This window comes from Chiloscyllium punctatum, chromosome 3, assembly GCF_047496795.1.
Source record: "Chiloscyllium punctatum isolate Juve2018m chromosome 3, sChiPun1.3, whole genome shotgun sequence".
NCBI lineage: Eukaryota > Metazoa > Chordata > Chondrichthyes > Orectolobiformes > Hemiscylliidae > Chiloscyllium > Chiloscyllium punctatum.
In genome coordinates, this window is record NC_092741.1 from 89,531,836 (window position 1) to 89,552,545 (window position 20,710).

At 39.4% G+C, this 20,710-nt stretch overlaps 1 protein-coding gene across 7 annotated transcripts in view; it reads right to left on the reverse strand.

Annotated features, from left to right (window-relative positions):
- The window catches only part of ptprk (protein tyrosine phosphatase receptor type K), a 603,086-nt gene that overhangs the window by 335,908 nt on the left and 246,468 nt on the right, over positions 1–20,710 (reverse strand). The window lies entirely within an intron of this gene.

Genomic DNA, 20,710 nt, shown 5'->3' on the forward strand with positions numbered 1-20,710 from the left:
ATCCCTCCATACCATGATCAGCCTAGTGATCTAGGCTGCCTCCAATGCCAGTATTTCCTATCTTAGAGAAGACAGCCAAAACCATTCACAATATTCCAAGTGAAGTTTGACCAGTGTTTTATGAAGTGTTAGCAAGCTCTCCCTATATTCCATTCCCTTTAAAATGAAAGCCAAGATTATATTTGCTTTCCCTATTACCCTTTGAAGGTGGAAGCAGACTATTTGTGACTTATGCAGTAGCAACCCTAAAACTCTGCACTGTACCTTTCTGTATTTACATAATTAGCCTGTCTATTCTTCCTGCTAAATTGGATAAAATCTTATTTTCCAACATTATACATCATCTGCCAAGTTTTGAACACTCACTTAAGTTATCTATATCCTTCTGTAGACTCCTTGTGTCATCCTTGCTTGCCCACTTATTTCTGCTTCATAAGCAAATCTGGCAATAGTACATTCACTTCTGTCAGCCAAAATCATTAATATATATCAAACATGCCCAGTTATTCCACAAATATCTAGTTATAACAGTCACTAAGTTCTAGTTCGATTCAAATGGCTCCAGCTACAATCAACTGAACAACAGGGGATATTATCTCGCCAAGTTGTAGCTAAAACTAGTTGTGGCCTGTTAATTCCAGTTGGAATTAATTATGTTCAGTTGATATTTTCTACTGACTTCAACAAATTTTGATTTCTAGGATTCAAATGCAGCCTGAATTCTGTCATAATTTTCTCTCAACACTATACTGTTGCTCACATTAAAGTCATAATTTCTATAAACAGGCCCCATTGACTATGATCAGCAGAGTTTCATTTTGCTTAGTGTAATACACTGGACATTTTGATGATCTCCTCATCACATTTTTGGATTGGTTATAAAATGGAATGTTGGTGAGGGTAGAGAGAATTGCACACACAGTCAGGTTGTATGTTCAGGCTAACACCAGCAGTGATTTATCCACAATTCATTTAATTTTATAGAAATATAAATACAAGCACCCTACAGTACAACACTTCCTCCGATATAAACTCTTCCTGAAATGATAGGAGATTGAATCTTGGTTAACATTTCAATTGATGTTTTTGATTCAATATCACATTGACAAGTAGCACCATGCATTCTTTCATCACCTCAATCAAATGTATAATGCAGTGAAAACAGAAAATGGAAAGCAGGGATCAATACAGAAGTGGCATACAGAGGAAGTTCAATTTTCCAAATGACACGGGCGGGGAGCACCTTTTTCGGATAATCAAATATTCGGACAATCGAATGCCAGATAACACAGTTCAGCCAAGCATCGGGTTCTTGCGATCTTGTCCAGATAATCTGAAATTTGGATAAACAAATGCCAGATAATCAAGGTTCCTCTGTATATCTTTTCTGGGTCTCTAACGGGAAGATTTCTGAAAGCTTGAGGAGTCAGCATCATTTCTGAACAAACAGATATTTCATTTGTTGAAAGCAGCTCAAAGTCAGTTTCTCTGGGCATGCAGTCACAAGGAAAAAAACTCCAATGAGAGTTTGCAAAGACGTGCTAACATTTCAAGTATGCGACAGACAAGCCAAATTATCGAGACCGGATTATTTCTGAAAAAACAATAGCTTTCTGCCTAGCTCGCCAATAGTTGCTTCTGGACAGTTCTTCATAATGTTTCCAATGAGACAGGATTTAAGTATATAAATGCTGTGTGGTTGCAAGGGCAGGAGAGGGGCCAGGAATTCTGTAATGATTAAGTCACCTCCTGCCTTCCCTATGCCTGTCCACCACCTAATACCACAAGTCAGGAATGTGATGGAATTTTCTCACTTGTCTGGATGAGTGCAGCTACAACAACGTAGGAGGTTTCACACAATCCAGAGCAAAGCAGCCCAACCCCATCCATCATGTTCAGCAGCAACACAGAATGACAGAAGTGTGTCCACTTTTTAAGATGCGCTGCAGTAACTCACCAAGTCTCTTCTGAAAGCTTCCAAATCCATGACCTCCATTGCCAAACACAAGGATACACATTGGAATACCACACCTATGAGTTTCCTTCTAATCCATACAACATCTTGATTTGGAACTATATTGCTGTTCCTATACTGCCGTTGCAATGAAGTTGTGGAATTACTTTCCAAACACCACTGTAGATGCCCCTACACTTCAAAAACTGCACAAGCTCATGGAGGAACCTCACCCCATCCTTTTGGCAGCAACCAAAGATATGCCTTAAATACTGGCCTGTCTAGTTGTATTTACATCCCATGAATAAATCAGAAAAAAAGTCAAGCTGACATATGGGATTTTATAAATTTCAAAGCCATCTTTGATAGAAATTTTGAAACTGGATAGTCAAATAAATGTGAACAGATGATACACCATAAAGACATACTAATTCTGTCAGATTACAGCATGGCCTTTAACCACACACTTAGGAACATAAATTCATTTACATGACAGTATCTCATCCGTGAACTTGATACAAACATATTTAAACATGCTAGGTTGCAAAATCAGGCTGCTATGCAAAGGTAACTTATCAAACCATCTCATTGAGTCAAAAGTCATCAAATAGGTGCATTCAGGGTTAGTCCTCTCATTAGCGCATCCACAACAGTCAAAGCTGATTTGAGAGAAGTCATTGAAATTCTGAAAATCTACCCAACATGTGCAATGTCGGCAATGTTCAATGAAACATGCTTTTAAATAATAAGTTTAATTTCTTCAAGTATCACCCTCTCATAAAATAGGTAATGTTCAATAGCCCCGTGAATAATAATAAAATTCTTCTGGGATACAACAGCCAGATAATTTCATCTTAAACGTCCTCTTAGCAAATTTCAATGCAGTAGTGAGATACCCTGGGACGAGACAAATTCTGCTTCTCTATCCTGCAGGGAATAGTAAAATACACTACATGTTGACAATAATTCCACTGAAACTAAATAATAATGTAACAATTTGGTACAAACACTTGATGACTGTGGAACACTATTAAAACTATCTTTCATGAGTTAACACAATAGACATGCATGAAGCCAAATATGTGCAGATATATCTCTCGAAGTCATGTGCTTTAATTGTTAATTTAAATCTCTTCAAAATGGTCCCAAGATAATAAGTCAGAGTTGAGCTCAGAGAAATTATTTCTCTACACAAATGCAAGATGACAGGAATAAACTCAGTTCATACAGCAAGAGCCAAACTGTATACATTTTGCACAGCCTAAAGCATTTAATCTTAAAGACATCACGAGTCCCATTAGGGTGAAGGAATGAAAGGAAGGTATGACTTTCACATAGGAAGTGTAAGCAAACCCCTGCATACAGAATAAAGTGTCAGATCCTACATTGCAGAACCTTATCTTTCATGATTCAAAGCTAGCACAGTTCTGAAAAAAACTTAGTTGAAAATTCTGCCACACACAAAATAATTGCCCAGAATACTGGCTTTGCTTCTGATCATGCAGTGATATATGCTGTCAAAGTATAAACTTATAGTTTTTAAAATTGAAAAGGATAGCAGTCCCTCCTCAGAAAACAAACATGTAAATGTTATGGGCTATAACTTGCTGAAGCAGGGCATTTAACAGCATGTACATTAGACTAGGTCTTGGAGACATGAAACGGAATCTTCCTTTGTTCAGAGAAAACCCTGACCTTGGCACTTCAGCAGCTTGCAAAATGTACCCCGATCCATGTGTGACTTCACAATTCGGTTTTGCTTTTATATTCATGCTCTTGCTGGCAGTGCCCGTTTGCTGGAAGGTGTGTGGAAGCAGGTCAGTAAGAAAGCCTGCTTCAATTTACCAGTACTGTATTTTAACTCTCAACAATGTATAAAGGCCCCCTACACCTCATCCCTCACTCCCAACATACCCACATGATATCTCTATCCCTTTCTATCCTCCATGCCCCTCAGATCACCCACGTAATTTTTATGCTCCTACTGCTGCTTGTCGCTAGTCCTGCTCAGATATCTGCTGTTTTTGTGTTGCATGCTCATCTGCCTAGTGTCACGCCCCATTCCCTTCATCTCATCTACAACTGCTCTGTGATCGTATCCAATGACACTTAAATTCAGCCTCTCTTTCTGCTGCCCTGCACTTGGCCTTCTCCAACAGATCTTTGTGGCTTTCATTTCTGTTCAAGTAGCTGAAATTCTGACATCTCTGTTTCTAGATGTCACTTTTTAAAGAGCTCTTTTGGCTTTTACAGTCTTAAGTACCTCTTCATTTGCCCTACGGTCTGCATATGGAAATTTTAGCTAAATGTTTTGTCATAGCATCCACATTTGAAGAGCCTCTATTTATTGAGACATATAAGAAAGTGCTGCATCTTATGAGGTTTGCCTAAAAGCATCCAGCGTGCATTAAATCTTGCATGAAAACTTGCAGGTCAAACATTTACAATCCTCTTTCAATTTGCAGCAATATCTTATCAGATATCAATTAAACCTCAAGGAACAGTAAAACAAAATGAAGGACTGCAAAACTCTAGGTTTAATTGACACCTAGTGAGAAAATAGTTGCAAATTCAAGGATGTTTCAAAATGTTTTAATTTTGATATTTTTCAAAGATGACTTCAATACATGAAAGTTAACAATCCTATTACATAAAGATAAACAAAACAACTAATTTAACCACAATGCTTTAAAATTTAATGAAGTTCTTTTCTTTCCAAAGTGCTGAATTTGGAAACACCATTTCTGTCAAACAGTTTATTCACGTACTCACTGTTGGAAATTGGCTTCGCTTGAAAATGGAATTTTCCTAGTATTTACTGTATAGCATGAGATTTCATTTAACAGCTATAACAGCAGTAATTAACTTCTCAAAACTACTATATAGCATTTAGTAAACAAAAGAGAAGCATTATATAAAAAAAAAGAGGTCATGATATCCATTGGAAGAGGTGTCAATAATTTATCATCAGGTTGCTAGTTTTGAAAATAAGTAGTATTTGCTCAGACAAAGAATGGCAAACAAATCCTCAGGTGAAGATGGATAAGTGGACAACAGTCATCCACTATCATGAGGCAGCTGTCACTGGCCACAAGGATTTTCATGGGTAATTGACATACCAGAGATGGTTAGCCCCAAAATAACATATCAATAGGGACAGATAGGAAGAGAGGAGTACAAGAGTGGGGAGAAAAGCCACCATCTTCAAGAAGGAAGACAAGGAGGTCCTCCACAACTACTTGATAGAAGAACAAAGGTTGCTGTCACAAAGAACTACCACAAAAGATTGCAAAACATCTGACACATGGGAGTGCACTACTTCTACTCCATTACATACAAAACGGATTTGTATGGTTGCCTCACAGCACCAGGGACCCAGGTTTGATTCCCACCTCAGGCAACTGTCTGTGTGGAGTTTGCACATTCTCCCTGTGTCTGTGTGGGTTTCCTCCAGGTGCTCCGGTTTCCTCCTACAGTCCAAAAGATGGGCAGGTCAGATGAATTGGCGATGCTAAATTGCCCATAGTGTTAGCTGCATTAGTCAGGGGTAAATGAGGGAATGGGTCTGGGTGGATTACTCTTCAGAGAGTCGGTGTGGACTTGTTGGGCCGAAGGGCCTGTTGCCACACTGTAGGGAATCTAATCTAATAAAACTGCTGTGCAACAAATTCAAGCTATCGCAAATTGCTGCAATTGTCAACTCTCTATGTCAGGTGACTGTGATCATAAACTCACTAAAATAAACAGTGGATTTTAAAATCAGTTTAAAATGGAATGCATAACTTCCATTAGTTGAGAAATTTTTCAGGTGGCTTAACTTTTGCTCAAATAATTGGGATCATGTGTCACTGGAAAATAAGCTTTTGGTGCAAAGTGGTTCATCAAACTAGAATAAAAAATCGGAAGTAGTGGAGAAGCTCAGTAGGTGGACAGAGAAAACATTGCGTGTCCAACATAATTCTACTTTACCACTGTAATAAAGAATTCTTAGAAACCTAAAAGAGTAGATGCTGGGAAGATATTTACCCTGACTGGGGAGTTGTCCAAGCAAGTAGTGTGTATTCCTTTATATGTTTGACTGGTGTCTTGGAGAAGGTAGACGAGCTTTGGGAAGTCAGTAGATGAATTACTCACTGCGTAATTTCCCGTGTCTTTCCTGTTCTTGTCATCACAGCAGTTACACAGTTGTTCCAGTTCGATGTACACAGTAATTCCCTACGATGTTGGTGATTGGAGTGTTTCAGCAATGGTTATGCCAATGAATGACAATTTGACCTTGGTTACAGTCTATCCAAGTGAAGATTGCTTGTAGCTGACATTTATCGATTGTGAATATTACTCACCACTTTTCAATCCAAACCTAAATGTTGGCTGCTGCTTTCAGGCACCAATGAATGGGACTGACCTCTACCCATGACCTATCCCAGCTTGGACTTTAAGGTTGAGGAAAGGTTATTGATGAACCAGCCACAGACGTTTGGACCAAGGACACAAACCAAAGACCCCTGCAGCAATATTGTAGGAAATGATTTGCGTCCAATATTCACAGCCTTTAGACTAGGTATGACTTCAACTAGTGAAGAGATTTCCCCAATTCCCACTCACTTTTGTTAGTGTCCCTTAATGCCACTCTGTCAAATGTTGCTTTGAAGGCAAGGGCACTTGTTCTTAGCTCATGTCTGTAATTGAGCTCTTGGGTTCATTTTTTGCATCAAGACTGTATGAAGTCAGGAGTCAAGTGGTCTCTACAGAATCCAAACTTAGCATCAATTGAGATTATTGCTGAAAAGGTGTCACTTAACAGCATCGTTGACAACACATCTTCCATTTCTTTGCTAATGATTGCGAGTAGACTGATGAAATTGGATTTATCTTGCTTTTTTGTGGATCATATTGAGAAATTTTCACTTTACCAAGATGATCACATTTGTAACTGTACAGAAAAATATCTTCGGCTGCAGTTAGTCAGGAACCACAAGTTTTCAACACCACAGATAGGACATTGCTCGGGCCATTACCTTCGCTGTATCTCATGTACACAATGTTTTTTGATATCGAATGACTTGAATTGAATTGGCTGAAAATTGTGATGCTGGAGTCGCAGAAGGAGGCTAAGATTGATTGACTGTTTAGCATTTCTGGCCAAAGATGGCTATAAACACTTCACTTCTGCCGTCTTTATTGAGGCTGGAGATATAAATGGAGCCTCCTCCTCGAGTCAGTTGTTGTCCACCACCACTGAGTACTGGATGCGACAAAACTGCAAAGGACTTGCCTAACAGCTTGGTTCTGGGATCAATAAAGCTTGATCTATTGCATGCTGTTTCTGCTATCTAATCTGTGTGTGCTGTAGGTTCATCAAGTTAACTTGTGGTGTTACACCTTCTACACTCCTTACTGAAATAGGTTGGTTCCTTGTTCTCATGGCATCTCTCCCTCACCTCTTGAAGCATTTCAATGAAATAAAGACTGTTCAAGGAATAGCACTTCAATTGTGGATTAGACATTTTGCAGCTTGATGAACTGAATCATTTCAATCCTTAAGATATGTCCTAGTTATTTTTCCTTTGATTTGCTTTTGGTATTAATTTGATCTTTTGCTTTTGCTTTCAGGCAGCAGCCATTTACATCACCTCATGATACATCTGGCCTTTCTTTATTTGTCCCATTCTCACTAAATTTAGCTCTGCCCCACAATTCATTTGCCATTTGTCTCCCTTTCTCTCATCTTAAACCTTACTACCGACCTTTCCTTCTGTTCTTTACCCACCTGCCATGTTGTTCCTTAAAACCTAATGCATTTCTAACTCTTCCAAGAACCGTCTGGAGGTCATAGATTTGAAGTGCTAATTGTTTTGATTTCCAGCACTTCCTGTTTCTCAATCTTGAATTCTGCAACAGTTCAGCGTTCACACTGAAACATGCTCGCCTTACGCTAAAACTCCTGCAAACAAACATTTTACAGAGGAACATAAGACAGAACCATTTTGTAAGGTCAGAGAGGGCTCATGGCAATTGAAGAATGACCCTCAGATACAGTTTAATATTCAGGAAAAAAAGCGAAACCATTTTAGCAAAACAATGTTTTCAGAACATTGATGACAGGTTGATCTGGCCGGCTTCAAATTAGACATACATTTTCAACCCACGAAAAGAATGCCCTTTACCATGTTTCGACCAACAGAGCGAGCAACAATTCAGCTTTCAAACATATAGTTTCTTCATGCCACATATCTCAAGATTGATTAAATTTATCTTTACGTTATTGTCCTCTGCCTTTCACCAAAACTGATCGTGAATACTGAAATTTGCTTCACAAAAAATATTATCTGTCAAAATTTGACACAGTCACTTCAGCAAATATTTGGCTGATGATAAAAAGCTGGTTCAAACCGTTCTCTTTTAAGGAGTGTCTTAATTGGAGAGACAGAGATAGAGAGATGGATAAGTTCAAAGTGGAAATGTATGGTTAATCAATGGTACAGTAATTCAAATCAATGCTGCTGAAGAGGTTAGGTACATGGGAGTTCAGATACAAATTTTGTTGGATTAGTGAAAGCTTGAAAAATAGGGACGATTAGAAGTTTAAATATAACAATTTGCTAACTGGAAACCATTTTGGTATATATAGGATAGTTTCCTGCTTAGGACTTGCACCCTGACTTTACCTTAGGAAAACATGCAGAATGGGCAAAATTAACTTCAAAGTTACTGCATACACATATCTGTAAAAGTGAGCATCCCGGGATTGCTTTGATACAAATACAATGATATATATGAAACGTTCTGATGTGTTACATGAATAAATTGTACTAAGTTATGGTTACAATACAACAGAAACTGTTTAAACGTCTGTAGTCAATGAGTTATATGCATATTTGTGTTTCACCTTCAAATTTTGTGAATAGCGCTGTGCTTCTTCCTGCGTCAAAATCCTACTAGCCTGCACAAAGACATCTTCAGAAAGTAACAAGGTGTGTATCCTATTAGCATAGCTCACAAGATATTGAATAAATATATTAGGTAATTAAACATACAAGTACTGAGCTACCTGCCCACATAACAGGTGCCTACAGCAGCCTGTGGCAGCAGAGCTCTGCTCACCGCTGTCCCTTGTCTTGCTGCTTAAATACAGCAATTCTGATCTGAACTAATCAGGAATCATTATGCCAGTAGAGCACACACAGGTGATAGTATGCAATAGAATGAAGGGCTAAAGATGAATCTTTCATCATCTAGTGTTATTGCTTCTTGCCACCAACACATCCATCATCCAGCTGAGACAGCTTGAAATGATGGTCTGGACCCTCACATTACTGCTCCTTGAACTCTGTCTCATCCATCTTTTGCATCGTTTGAGATTTTCTGTTAAGTATCATGCTACTTCAAAAGAGTGTCAAGCTGTACTGACTTTAACGTTGATGATCTAATCGGAATCAATTGGAAAAGAAACTTAAACATTAGGCTTAGTCTGCCTGCACATAGAACAATCAAAAACACTGCCACAAAGGTATTTCATTTATGCATTGCAGTTTAAATCCTGCAATTTAAAATAAGACTGTTCATAGAAGGTTTTGTTGAAATATAATGTATCCAATAATTAGTCGAAAGGAACCTCTTCTTAAAATTAATGGACATCTTAGTACTAAGAGAATATACATCGAACATGGCGACTTATTTCCATACCAAAAGATTCATCCTCTAATTATTAAGATTGACACTTGGTGTGGTTTACGCGTAAACCTAGTCATCATACACCCAATTTAAACTACAGCATTCATGGTGCTACATGGGTTCATATAAGATGCAGGTTTCTGCAGGATAACCATCAAGAGACTAAATACTTTAATTCCACTTCATCTGAACGTGGTTATAAATGTTTAATAAATCAAAGTGATCAAAATGCCCAAGCAGCAGGAGGGGATTCAGTTTCCAATTCAAATTCCCTTTAATAGATGGCTTCTCTGACATCTCGTATTTTCTATCATCAACTGTGAATTTCAAATGATTTCACTTCAATCACTGGTATGCTTTAACCAATCCAAATCCATCAGCTCAGGTCTTTTTAGCTATCCTTCACTGCAGGTAGCATGTCAAATCTTATGCTCTTCGAGCAATTACTAATAGCAATCAAGTATACTTCATCTCACTGTAAGAAATTTTTGTTAATACCAGTCATGTCTTGAAAGAAAGTGCACCAACACATTCTCTTCTTCAATTTCTCCCCTCTCTTGTATCCAGTCAATCTTTTTAGATAACACATTATCTACAGCAAACTTAGTTCAACTGCTCCATGCTTTGACATTCAACCTGACTACAGAAATGGGTAGCAATATCCCTATAGAAGTGCCTGGCCTCACATAGCATTTCTCTTTAGCTGGATGAGAGAGGGAGGAGAAATCACACATTGGATTCTAGAAGGATTAACAACAAAAGGATATAACTAATAAAATACATTTTAACTTCATTAGAGGTTTGATATTGATACATAAAACCGCCAAAGAATAATTCTGAGAAGATAGGTGAAGCAAATTACTGTACTTGGAGATTTGCTTGCAAATAAATCATGCTGCAACACAACTCCTTTATCAGTAGAAATAAATTACATATACAATGCGATAAATTATAAGTGTGATTGTTACATTAAAGATTTTCCCCCTAAGGTTTACTGTTATAGATTATTTAAAACCAGGCACTGAAACTTCATATCCCCCATGAAATTATGCAGGCAATTTATCTGTAGAGAGATTTTGATTGCCATAATAGCAACAAAATCCCTCAAGCAGTAAGCAAAACTGGAAATTAAGGGACTAATTCTGCATCTCAGGGGTGAAATACATTAATAGCAAGTTCACAACACAGAAATGTGCGATGAGAGCGCAAAAAAAAAATTCATTGCCCCACATTCATAGTTTCTCAGCATGACTTCCTAATGAGAATACCATCATAGCACTTTAATGGCAGATTCAATCCAAAGAGCCTGTTTCAGTCATTTGTTGCCAGGCTAAGTTTCTTGGTTATGACTCATTTGTGATACCTAACATTTAAAATTCAATTTTAACATTAGTTCCTTAACCAAAAGGACAAACAACCCAAACAGAGGACCTACTGAAGGGCTTATTAATCATAGAATGTGAGTATTTTTATACATTTATGAGGCACAGTAGTCGCTGGCTAGGCCAGCATATACTGCCCATCCCAACTGCCTTTCAATGGCTCTCGAGCCGCTGCAGTCCATGCATTATGGGTAGATCCACAACACCATGGAAGAGGAAAGTGCAGGTTTTTGACACAGCAGCATTAAAGGACAATGATATATTTCCAAGTCAGGATGGTGGGTGGCTTGGAAGGTGACTTGCAGGGGTTGGTATTCCCATGGATCTGCAGCTCTTGTTCTTAGAGATAAAAATGAGCATGTTTGAAAGATGCTTTCTAAGGGGCCTGTTTTAGTCACTTTTCACCAGGCTAAGCTTCTTGGTCATGACTCATTAGTAAAATCTAATATTTAAAATTCAATTTTAACATTAGTTTCTCAATAAAAAGCACAAGTAACCCAAACAGAATACCTGCTCAAGGGCTTAGTAATCATGAAACTTGTTATTTCATTCATTTATGGGTATTTCTGCAATGCACCTTACAAATGGTACACACATCAGTGGTGCAGGGAGTGGATGTTTGAAGATGTTATGCCAATCTGCTTTGTCTTAGAGTCATAACCTTCTTGAGTGCTGCTGAAGCTGCATTCATCCAGGAAAATGGGGAGCATTCCATCAGACGTCTCATTTCTGGCCTGTCGTGCAGTGAGACAGGACATATCCAGGGATGATGATAGTGGTATCTGGGACATGGGCTGTAAGGTATGAATCTAGCCGTTTGCCTGATGAACTTGAGACACAGTTCTCCCAATTTTGGCACCAGCCCCCAGACATTAGAAAGGAGGACTTTGTCAGGCCAACCAGATTTGTTTGCCTTAATCTTTACCGGTGCCTGGGTCAGATGGTTTGATGGAAGTTTTTCATTTTTTTGAGACATTCTAGTGATTGTTAAAACTTAAATGACTTGTTAGACCATTGTAGAGGGCAGTTAAGAGTCAAATCATATTGTTGACAGTCTGGAGACACATTGGATTTTTAGACAGCAAACTTGGCCATCATTTGATTTTTAATTCCAGATTTTGATTACTGAATTCAAACTGCTGGTGCCCTTGATGGGTTGAACCCCAATCTCCAGAACATCACTAGGATTCTTGAATGGGTATACCACTAAACCATCACTTCCCCAAGTCAAGCACTGGATTCAACAGTAAATAGGAATTTTAAAACATTTAATTGTTGTAACTGTATAATCAATGATAAGTTTTAGAAATGAAACACATGCTGGAGAAATATGAAAATATTTTGCAGTGCTCGAGGAGTTTTAAAGGCTTAGACAGTATTGTAGTCATTGTAACAAGGTCAGCCAGCTAGGTGTCATAGAATATGAGCTCCCAGATTGGACCAGATTAACAGCCCAATCAGGGAGCCCTGGCTGATAAAAGAACAGTGAGTGTCAAGAGATTGCGACATTCTGGTGCCTGACTCTATATGAGGCAGTACTATAATGAAGCTCAGTTCATGTATAAATAAAGAATTGATGATGGGGTACCAGACTCTTAAAATATTTCAACGATGATAAAATCTCCTAGCCTTTACATGTGAATAGGTTTGTTACTGTTCCAGTGTGTAATTTTGTGAATAGCCCAAATCACCATCTAAATTAAAATCACATCAATAGAGTTAAAGATCAGTCGACATTATCAAAGCAACATTGATAAACATAACATGCCAGGCACAAATCAACAAGTGTTTGGCTGAAAAAAATACACATAACTTCAATGAATGTGACTAGAGCTGCCAGTTAGAAATTATCTTTAAAAACAAACTGATCATCCTTTGTATTGGCTATTAAGAGGAAAGAACATCAGTGCCACTGCTTTATGGAGCGTTGAGTAAAGAAAAACCAATATCAAATAGTGTTAAAGGATTTTTACTGCAAGTTTGGACATCAAATTCCATTACTTTGCTCTTCATCACACAAATTGTAAACTATCAGCCTTTATTTGATACATTTGCTTATTTTCATTATGATACACTTTATAAATTGCAAGTTTTATAGGAACAGGGATATGATAGATCAATTTCACTGGTAACATGGTTGCTATGGGGGTGGGGTTGTTTCTGAAACCCACAAGATTACCATGTTCCACCAGTGCTACAATACAATCTCAGAATTGAATACCATTTTGAGAGCATCAGGAACTAGCAACATTGAAAAGGGAGGTTCAGAATTCTTAGGAAAATTCTGGAAATTTCAGAAAGATCAAAGGCTCAGAATACATTTTTCTTTGATTCAAACCTGAAATTTTAGTTGCAAATGTAAGAACAATGAAACGATGACAAACCTAAAAAAAAATCAATTTCTTTCCTAAACAGAAAGGTTATCACAGCGTTGCATTCACACCAAAAAGAATAGTGATACTTTAAAACATGGATGTAAATATAGGAGGTATGGTCTGTACATTTTTCAATAACATCGAATTTGCTGGTGTAGTGACGGCAAAGAAAGTTAGCTGAGTACAACAGGATCTTGATCAGATGGCCAATGAGCTGAAGAATGGCAGATTAAATTTAATTTAGATTAATATGAGATGTTGCATTTTGGAAAGGCAAGTCAGAGCAGGACCTATACACTTAATGGCAAGGACCTGGGGAGTGTTGCTAAACAAACAGACCTTGGAATGCAGGTTCATAGTTCCTTGAAAGTGGACTCACAGGTAAACAGGATAGTGAAGGCGGCATTTGGTATACTTGCCTTTATTGGTCAGTGCATTGAGTATATGAGTTCTGAGGTCATGTTGTGGCTATACATTAGTCAGGTCACTTTTGGAATACGGAATTCAATTCTGGTCTCCCTGCTATAGGAAGAATGTTGTGAAACTTGAAATGGTTCAGAATGATTTACAAAGGTGTTGTCAGGATTTGAACTCGAGGCTGAACAGGCTGGGACTGGTTTTCCCTGGAGTGTCAGGGACTGAGGGGCGACCTTACAGAAGTTTATAAAATCATGAGGATTATGGATAGGATAAACAGACAAGGTCTTTTCCCAATGGTAGAGGAGTCCAAAACTAGAGGGCAGAGGTTTAAGGTGAGAGGGGAAAGATATAAAAGGGACCTAAAGGGCAACTTTCTCATGCACAGGCTGGTGGGTGCACGGAGTGAGCTGCCAGGCAAAGTGATGGAGGCTGGCACAATTACAACATTTAAAAGGTATCTCAATGGGTATATGAGTAGGAAAGGTTAGAGGGATATGGGCCAAATGCTGTAAAATGGGATTTGATTAATTTAATTTAGGATATCTGGTCGACATGGATGAGTTGGACCAAAGGGTCTGTTTTCATGTTGTACAACTTTATGACTGTGGCTTCATTAAATGTCATCCTTGAGAACTCACTCGCCTACTCCTCCTAAAAATTGTTGATAAAAGAAAAGTAACAGAGAAACTAAGTTTGAGGAGCCAATCCATTCCACCACTGAACTCCTGTTGGTATGCAGAGTTGATTTTTGTAAGCTGACTGGAGCTTGTCAATAATGCAGTGCGTCAGCCTTACAGGAGTTCTGTGCAGGCCAGGATTCTCAATCTCATTTTATTTTTGGCTATGATTGAAGAATGAAAACGTATTTCTACACTTGGCTATCGTCTCTGACAAAGGTAACAAAGTCTTTTCTGAAATTAAAGAGCCAGCAAATATATATTGCGTTTCACAGGCTCTTCTGAAGTCGTGGTCATGTACCTGCCCCTGGTTCAAGTCCCACCTGCCCCAAAGGGGTGTCATTATATGTCTGAAGAGGTCAGTTAAAAATACCTAAAGCATTCAAACACAACACAATTCATAATCCAATTCCATATATTTGTATTTTACCAACACTAGAATACAGGAAAACCGAGCAGTCAATTGGTGTACATCAAAATCACATAGATGTCAATGATGGTTCTTTTCAGTGGAATTTCAGAAGGACGAGGTAATGATTAGGAAACCAAAAGGACTTCCTTGACCATGGGGCTTCTGACATCTGCCCGAGAGGAGAGACCAGCATAAGCTTTATGGGTCATCTCAGACAGTGTAGCACCATCCTTCAGCAATATATTAGCCGATCAACCATGATTTCATACTCAAGTCTTCACATGACTGGGTCCCTAGCCTTCTAACTCAGAACCCAGGCTGCTAACAGCAGGTTAAAACTGACCATCAAACATCTAAACTTGCTTTTGCATAGAGAGAACATGCTTAAGCACAAAGGAGCAACACATTCAAGGTGGGTGTTTGTCCTGCTGTGCACATCAAACCCAGATCCTCAGAATATATGAAAAGGTTTCTGCACTTAGAGAAGCACAAATCAGCATAACCATGATGTTAGAAAAAAGAAAAAAAATGAAGCTGCTGGGGAAAAATTGGACAAACAAGGAATGCCTTGAAATATCAGAAAGGAGTCAGTTCACAAATCAAACATTGAGATTATTGATGAAGAGATTCCATTACTGGCAGACTTCCAACAGATTTAGACTAAGAGACTCAAAGCGGGTGAACAAAGGAAGATTGTTAAATGATTATAATCTATTCATAAATGCTTCAAAACTAGAGTAGTAATTATAATACAAATCAACCTTCCTATTTTCTTGAATTATTCCTGTAGTTTAGGGACAAGAAAAGCCAATGATTTAGTTCAATGCTTTGTCAGTGCAATGTCAGATAAAATAACATGTGCCAAATTCATCATCTCGAAAAAACAGCTGTTCATTCAATGTACAATCAAAATTAATTTGCATTTGTATTACTTTGTTCAACAAATTTCCTTTAGCCAAAACCTTTTAGGTAAATAACCTCTATTTTTGAAAGCAAATTCAATGAAGGAATAACACAATCCTTTGATAACGTGAAACAAAAACAAACAGATCATTATACTCTTAACAGTACTGAAACTCAGATTTCCCTGGACTTTGTATTTGATAAATTGATCAAACCTTTATCTCTGAAAGTGAAGGGTGCACGTCTGAATGAAGTGATGTGATATCTAACTACACTCGTCAAGGAATAGAATTCACATTAGAAATTGCACCTTGTAAATTCTTGAATAAAATCTCCAAATATAATCACAATCGACTTGTTAAAATCAAATTAGAGGGTTGGATGCTATTTTCTGCAGCCATGAGCATGAGTCCCAAAGGCTGTGCTGCACTCCCAGTAAAAGGGTTAAAGACATCCCCCTTGGGGCTGGAGAAGAACTTGGAGGGGGAGAGGCGCAGTATAATAGATTTTGTCCACATTTGCATCAATGACAGTGGTTGAACTAGAAAAGAGGTTTAGGGTGTAGGTTTGCTCGCTGAGCTGGAGGTTTGATATCCAGATGTTTCATTACCTGGCTAGGAGCATCAGTGGCGACCTCCAAGTGAAGCAAAGCTGTTGTCTCCTGCTTTCTATTTATATGTTTGTCCTGGATGGGGCTCCTGGGGTTTGTGGTGATGTCATTTCCTGTTCGTCTTCTGAGGGGTTGATAGATGGTACCTAGATCTATGTGTTTGTTTATGGCATTGCGGTTGGAGTGCCAGGCCTCTAGGAATTCTCTGGCATGTCTTTGCTTAGCCTGTCCCAGGATAGATGTGTTGTCCCAGTCTAATTGGTGGTTTTTTCATCCGTATGTAGGGCTACGGGGGAGAGAGGGTCGTGTCTTTTTGTGGCTAGCTGGTGTTCATGTATCCTGGTGGCTAACTTTCTTCCTGTTTGTCCTACGAAGTGTTTGTGGCAGTTCTTGCATGGAATTTTGTGGATGACGTTGGTTTTGTCCATGAGTTGTACTGGGTCTTTTAAGTTTGTTAGTTTTTGTTTGAGAGTGTTGGTGGGTTTGCGTGCTACTAGGATTCCGAGGGGTCTTAGTAGTCTGGCTGTCATTTCTGAAACTTCTTTGATGTATGGTAAGGTGGTTAGGGTTTCTGGCTGTGTTTGGTCTGCTTGTCGTGGTTTGTTCTTGAGGAATCTGCGGACTGTATTTGTTGAGTATCCATTCTTCTCGAATACGTTGTATAGGTGGTTCTCCTCTGTTTTCCGAAGTTCGTCTGTGCTGCGATGTGAGGTGGCTCATTGGAATAGTGTTCTAATACAGCTTCGTTTGTGTGTGTTGGGAAGGTTGCTGGTGTAGTTAAGTATTTGGTCAGTGTTTGTCGGTTTTCTATATATGCATGTTTGTAGTTTTCAGTTGCCCTCTCTTTCGACTGTGCCATCCAGGAATGCGAGTTTGTTGTCGGTTTCTTTCTCCTTGGTGAACTTTATGCCTGTGAGGGTGTTGTTGATGATAAATGTCTCTTCTATCTTGTTTCGTTTTGTGATGACAAAGGTGTCATCTACGTAGCGGACCCAGATTTTTGGTTTGATGGTTGGTAGGGCTGTTTGTTCTAGTCTTTGCATTACCATTTCTGCTATGAATCCTGATAGTGGAGATCCTATGGGTGTGCCATTGGTTTGTTTGTAGATTATGTTGTTGAAGCTGAAGTGGGTGGTGAGGCACAGGTCCACTAGCTTCATGATGTTTTCATTGCTAATGTGATTGATGGTGGTTGGGTGTGTGTGTGTGATGGTCTCTTCGAAAAAAGTGTGGTAAGTGTTTCCTTTGCCAGGTCGATGTTGATGGAGGTGAACAGTGCTGTTACGTCGAATGAGATCATTGTTTTGTCTTCCTCCATTTTGGTGTTTTTGATGATTTTTAGGAATTCCTGGGTGGAGTGGATGAAGTGCTGTGACTCTTCTACTCGGGATTTCAGTCTTGCGTGTAGCTCTTTGGCCAGTCTAAGTTGGTGTTCCGGGTAGTGAGACTATAGGTCTGAGGGGAGCTCCTGGTTTATGGATTTTTGATAGTCCGTAGAATTGTGGGGTTTTGGTCCCATCTGGTTGCATTTTTTGGAATTCCGTCTTGCTTAATTGTCCGGAACTGTGTAATTTCCTTAGGAGATAGGTAATTTTGTTTCCTAGTTATGGGGTTGGGTCTAGCACCACCTGTTGGTAGGTGTTGGTGTCTGCGAGTAGTGCATTGGCTTTCTCTAGGTAGTGCCTTCTGTTCAGGATGACTGTGAGCCAATCCTTGTCTGCAGGTAATATAACGATGTTTTTGTCTTTTTTGAGGTTTTCTAGGGCTTTTTCTTGTGTGTTCAGTTTGTTTCCTTCCCTCTGTCGGCTCAGAGTAGGTGCAACCATCTGTCTGATCATTTGTTGTGTTTCTTCCGTGAGTTTGTTGTCCTTCAATGTGGTTTCCAATGCCACTAGGAAATCCTTCTTGTCAGCATCCTGGTAATTGAAGTTTAGTCCTTTTACTCGTGCCGCTTTTTTTGTGTCTGATAGGGTCCGGTCTGATAAGTTCTTTATCCATGCCCCTGTGTTGTCGGTTTTGTCTTTGTTTGTGAGTTTGTCAAGTTTTTTTCTTCAGGTCCCAATTTTTCTTAATCTGTGTTTGTCGTTGTTTGGTGTTTATGGCTCATTCTACCACGTCTGTCTATTCTTGATTTGTTGCTTGTTTGAATAACGGTTTTTGGCGCACAATTTCCCGGTTGTATTTTCGGAGTCTGTGGTGGGCGTCATTGATTAGTTCTCAGAGCATTCTGCGGCCATTTTGTTCTGTTAAACTTCTGGCTTGAGGTGTTTTTATTGGCGGTTTGTATTGGAGACATTTTGGCAGTACCTGTTTTCTCAAACATTCATGCAGGAAGTACAGTTGTTCACGGATGGAACTCTCTCAGATGGCATTCCTTTGCCATCTTCGGGCAAGTTGTAGCGTGTTGCGCCCATAGGTTTTTGCAAGGTTTGTGAAGGTTTGCAGCTCAGGTTGACGTTTAAGGGTGTAGCTTTGCTCGCTGAGCTGTAGGTTTGATATTCAGACGTTTCATTACCTGGCTAGGTAACATCATCAGTGGTGACCTCCAAGTGAAGCGAAGCTGTTGTCTCCTGCTTTCTATTTATATGTTTGTCCTGGATGTCCCGGAAAACAGAGGAGAACCACATATACAACATATTCGAGAAGAACGAATACTCAACAAATACAGTCCGCAGATTCCTCAAGAACAAACCACGACAAGCAGACCAAACACAGCCAGAAACCCTAACCACCTTACCATACAAAGAAGTTTCAGAAACGACAGCCAGACTATTAAGGCCCCTCGGAATCCTAGTCGCACGCAAACCCACCAACACTCTCAAACAAAAACTAACAAACTTAAAAGACCCAGTACAACTCATGGACAAAACCAACGTCATCCACAAAATTCCATGCAAGGACTGCCACAAACACTTCGTAGAACAAACAGGAAGAAAGGTAGCCACCAGGATACATGAACACCAGCTAGCCACAAAAAGACACGACCCCCTCTTCCTCATAGCCCTATACACGGATGAAAAAAACACCAATTCGACTGGGACATCTATCCTGGGACAGGCTAAACAAAGACATGCCAGAGAATTCCTAGAGGCCTGGCACTCCAACCGCAATGCCATAAACAAACACATAGATCTAGCTACCATCTATCAACCACTCAGAAAACGAACAGAAAATGACATCACCACAAACCCCAGGAGCCCCATCCAGGACAAACATATAAATAGAAAGCAGGAGACAACAGCTTTGCTTCACTTGGAGGTCGCCACTGATGATGTTACCTAGCCAGGTAATGAAACGTCTGGATATCAAACCTACAGCTCAGCGAGCAAAGCTACACCCTAAACCTCAACCTGAGCTACAAACCTTCAGAAACCTTGCAAAAAAGAGGTTTCCCTGAAAGACTTTGAAGTTTGGAACTAAATTAGAAAGTAGAACCTTTAAGGTAATAATCTCTGATAACTATCGGAGCTACAAGCAAACAGGCATATGACAACGAAAGTCAAGGGGTTAAAAGCGTGGGTCAGAGATTGGTGAGTGGAGAGGGTTTCAGTTCATGGGGCAATGGCACCAGTACGGGGAGAGAGGGCAGCTATTCTGATGAGATGGGCGTCCCTTGAACCATGCTAGGATCATTGTCCTGGTGAACCAAATAACTAAGGCTGTTGAGATAAAGAAAATAATTAGGGGTGGCTAAGGTTTTGGGAGAAGGGAAATGTAGGTTTAGAAAGCTGGAGGACGTAGCAGCATTACAGGGCAACTATTCCAATGACATGGGAACAGAAGTAGGTCATTTAGCCCGTTCAATTCCTGCCTTTGGTGACTGTCTGTCTGTGTGGAGTTTGCATATTCTCCCTGTTTCTGCGTGGGTTTCCTCTGGGTGTTCCGGTTTCCTCCCATAATCCAAAGATGTGCAGGTAAGATGGATTGGCCATGCTAAATTGCCCATAGTGTTAGGTGCATTAGTCAGAGGGAAATGGGTTACTCTTCAGAGAATCGGTGTGGACTTGTTGGGCCGAAGGGCCTGTTTCCACACTGTAGGGAATCTTTAAAAAAAATCTTCTTCCACCATTCAATGATACCATGGCTGATCTGACATCATCGAGTGGAACAGGATGGGACAGCATGAAAAATAGTAAATCACAGTAAATAGGGTCAAAGAGTATGGTAAACATGGTAAAAAGGCAAAAGTAATAGTTCTTTACTTGAGTGTGCGTAGTATTGAGAACAAAATTAATTAACGGCACAAATACAAGCTAATGGGTATGAACTTGTAGCAATTACGAAGATGTGCTTTCAAGTAGAT